A 4,283-nucleotide genomic window follows, 5' to 3' on the forward strand; every position below is an offset into this window, starting at 1 on the left:
GTTTTGATCAACTTAATGGATGCTTTCTGGACGCAGGTTTGAAAAATTGTGACATCTGCACAGTATAACCTGCTATGATCAGACTTCCTTAATCATGACTATGAACATCAGTGTGCAGTCTGATGAAAAAGTTTTGTTAAAAACTATCCTCAAGTGGTAATTTATGAAGTTGCAAAAAACGTTGTACGCAACTCGGTGCAGAACTCGATTTTTACAGCACTCATCGTAATTATCCAACTCGGCAAGCCTCGTTGGATAAATGTACGGCTCGTGCTGTAAAAATCATCATTCTGCACCTTGTTGCGTAAACTACTATTCCGAAATCCAAAAAAAAAAACGTTACTGAAACCGAAAATGAAAGATTACGAACTAATTCAACGGCTACGACTATTAGCGCGAAACAACGAACAATAATTGGAACTTGAAATGTATTAACCCTAGCCCAGCAGGGTAAACTGGCACAACTACCTAATGAGGCATGCCGTATGAAGTTTGAGATCCTAGCACAGAGCGAAGTCCATTGGCCGAACTTTGGAAAACATAGATTGGCATCGGGTCAAATTCTGCTATACTCTGGCCAACGAGGTGAACACGCTCTTCGGCATCATGGAGTTGGTTTCCTGCTCAGCGCTCACGCCCACGCAGCGCTCATGAAGTGGGAGCCTATTAATGAGAGGATAATTGTAGCCAGATTCAGAACATGGGTTCGAAACCTTACCATGATTCAATGTTACCCGCCAACCGATGCTGCCGAATTGCAAGATAAAGAGAACTTTTACAGTCAACAGAATGCTGTCGTGGACAAGATTCCGAATGGTGATATCAAGATGCTCATGGGCGACTTTAACGCGAAGGTTGGGTCCGACAACTCGGACTATGAGCACGTCATGGGACGCCATGGTCTTGGAGAAATGAGTGGAAACGGAGAGCTGTTTGCAGAGTTTTGGGCAAAAATAACATGGTGATTGGGGGATCGCTCTTTCCTCATCGACCAGTGCTCAAAGTGACATGGATGGCGTCAAGGAAAATCAAATCGACCACATCTACATCAGCCAAAAATGGAGACGGAGCCTTCTTGATGTGTGGAACAAACAAAGCGCCGACATTGCGTCCGACCATCATCCCCTAATCGGCGAGGTCCGACTACGCATTGCCAGGATCCAGCGACGGGAGGAGAATATCGGGCGCCGGTTCAACACACGCCGACTGGAAGACGCTGCGGTGAAAAGGTCCCTCGTCGGGGAGCTAGAGAACCGTGCTGCGAATATTCCAGAAGGTGGAAGCGCAGAAGATCAATAGAGCGCCATCAAGAACGCCTTTAATTTGGGCGAGCTACGCATCCGAAGAAAGCAGTGGATCACAGATGATACCTGGAGGAAGATAGAGGAGCGAAGGAACGCCAAAGCCGCGATAGAGCGAGCGAAAACTCGAGGAGCCAAAGCCGTAGCCCGTCAGCGCTATTCGGCTCTCGAGAAGGAAGTGAAACGCTCATGTACACGGGACAAAAGAGCGTGAGCCGACGAAGGTGAGAAAGCCGAAAACACCGGCGACATCCGTCTCTTCTACGATGTCTCACGTTGCCTTAGTGGGACCAAGATGAATGCTACGATGCCCGTGAAAGACACGTCTGGACAGCTACTGACCGACTCGGTTTACCAGTTGTTACCGTTCGTAAACTATTCTTGAGGATTTGGTTAAAGCACGGTGGCTTAAGCGCCACTCTCAAAGAGAGACCACCGGTTGTGTTGAAATTTGCCCGACTTTGCAAGAGACTACCCGCATAAACATGAACAATACTTACACTGTTCACCATACTGTTAGCAACTATTTCCTACGGTACCTCAACAGTATCATATAACATCCAGAATAACAATAAACCAACTGTACCACAAACGTTTTCAACAGTTTCACAGACGGTTCTCGGGCAAATTACAATATGGGGAATAGGCGGTTAAGTTATGTTACCATAAAAAAACGCCGATTTTCTCGAACAAAATTTTTCGAAAACAGTATGTCAGAAGGTCAGTATACTATCCATTTTTTCTTCCCTTCCACAGTAAATCAATCAGTTCATAAACAGTTTAACAATAAACTTGGAAGAAAAACGAACGATGTATGTGTTACTGTTGATTTATTGTTCTTCAGGGTATTTTAAACGTATGCCATATTGTTCAATTGTATTTAAACCATTTAAAAAGAACTAATAAATAAATTGAATCAAAAAGGATGATTGTTCCGTTTCTAAGTTGAAAAATTCCAAAAAGCGTAAGCCAGCATAACCGGGTTATACTGGTTCATTTATAACATGTTATTATTCATATTATATATTATTCATGTTATAACATGAATATTTGGAATTTTTCACTTAGAAACGGAGCTATCGTTCTCTTAATAGAAAAAAAAAAACAAACAGGCAAATTTGGTTACCAATTATTAGTTTATTATTAGTTGGTTCAGGGGCACAGCTGAGCACAGCCACTTGCATCCTTGCTTGCATCAACGCCGACAACGCATAGTTTTTGAACTGACTGACACACTGACCTCCTTGTCGGCTAGTTCCCCTTTGAATTCCGCGTCGGAATCCGAAGAATCTACGCTGGACGATTCAAGATTTTTCTTTGAAGAAGTCACCGCTACGGCTTCCTTTTACCGGCGGTTGTTCCTCTAGCGCCTCGAGGCTAGCGATCGCTAGAATCTCCACTTGACTTTGTACTTGGTCAGAATCTGTTGCTTGGCAGCCACGGTAGGTAGCAACAACTTGTGTCAGGTTTCTTATATTCGTGGATTCACAAAGGTTCCACTTTTGGCTCTTCTTCCTCGTTTTTCGGTACAGCTGCAGCTTTCGCCGGTGCTGATTTTGGTTCTTCCTCATGGTCGTCAGAACTATTGTTTGAAGGCCTTCCTTCTTTGCTGGCACCTTCATTACAGAGTGAGAGTGAGAGAAGCCTGGTTGCTACAGTCGGTTGACCGAATCCGGCAGCGGGTTTCACATCCGGCCTGTGAACAATTCGAGGTTCCTACAAATAAGATGAAAATGTCGGAATTTGAACGAATAATGAAATGTGTGGAGAAGAACTTACCTCCTTCTTTTAAAACGCTGTTCTACGGATGTTGCCGGATCTGATTCGAATCAGTTTAGGGTCTTCCTTCAGCGGCAGATTGCCTATTCTCGGCCTATTCGGCACCGATCTTCCGAGTATGACGTATCCGACGATTTTCTGCAACCTGAAATAAGATTAATGATATTTTGATTAACGTTAATTATTTATTCGATGCACACAAAGAGTCAACTTACCTTCAAGACAGGCTTCAAGATGCTTCTACTTCTGGGGTTGAAAAGGGACCGTTTTTTATTGGTGGACTTGCGAATTTGTTGTTCGGATCCCGGTTCGGATCAACTTTTATCTCGCGATGATGAAGTGGTGATTTTCGCTGTTATGCGAAACTCGCGTAACATTCGAGAATGTCCTACCTGGACCTACGCTCAATTTAAACAAAATCTCGATTATATATTTTTTTTAGTTTTTATTCAAAGATTCATAAACGCTGAAAACAAATTAAATTAGACTATATTAAAGTGCCAGCGGATACAAAACATATTTTAAATATTCAGTTTTGCAAGTGCAAGTGCTAATGTTATTTAGCAAAAACGAATAAAAAGATAACAGACCTTTCTAAAACATTTTACGAGAAATTAGGAACACGCGATGCATGTTCTATTCAATAATGTCGATCACAATTACAAACACGTGCAACTTTTTGTCATACTGTTAGAAAGAAGTAATGTATAGTGAAATGCGCTGGTGTGAGTGTGCTGCGCAAGCATAAAAACCAACAATATGATATAATGTGGTTTCATATTGCCACCGTTTAAATCGAGTTCACATTTACAAATAATTTGACAATGCATGCACATTATGATATATTGTTAATGCTTGGTATAGGTTATCTCATCTGTTAATTATGGTCTTTTGCTTTCACTTTCATATTGTTCAACCTTAGAACAACAGTCTGTGAAATATTAACTATACTATTTAGAACATGCTTACTGTTTGGAATGTATGGCAGATTGTATTTATCTATGCGGGTATTTCACTCAGGGACGGTTTTGAACGGTTCTTGGTAAACGGCAGAATTTCTTCGAACGCAAATTAACTCCAACTCTTTCACAGGCTAAAAGATACTTAGGGAAAACCGAAGGGATTCTTACTCATCTGAGCGAAGTAACGGGACTAAAACGTAACGTAAGGTAGTGAGTATGTTTATTCAATTAAGCGATGTGA

The 4,283-nt window shown here is 41.9% G+C and overlaps 1 long non-coding RNA gene across 1 annotated transcript; it reads right to left on the reverse strand.

Moving 5' to 3' along the window:
* Positions 1 to 2,428: 2,428 nt before the first annotated feature.
* On the reverse strand, positions 2,429 to 3,933 carry LOC115267903 (uncharacterized). Its single transcript, XR_003898062.2, has 3 exons — positions 3,296 to 3,933; positions 3,081 to 3,225; positions 2,429 to 3,017 (listed from the first exon to the last, which is right to left on the reverse strand). It is a non-coding gene; the product is annotated as an uncharacterized LOC115267903 (long non-coding RNA).
* Positions 3,934 to 4,283: the final 350 nt, after the last annotated feature.

Source organism: Aedes albopictus, chromosome 1, assembly GCF_035046485.1.
Source record: "Aedes albopictus strain Foshan chromosome 1, AalbF5, whole genome shotgun sequence".
NCBI lineage: Eukaryota > Metazoa > Arthropoda > Insecta > Diptera > Culicidae > Aedes > Aedes albopictus.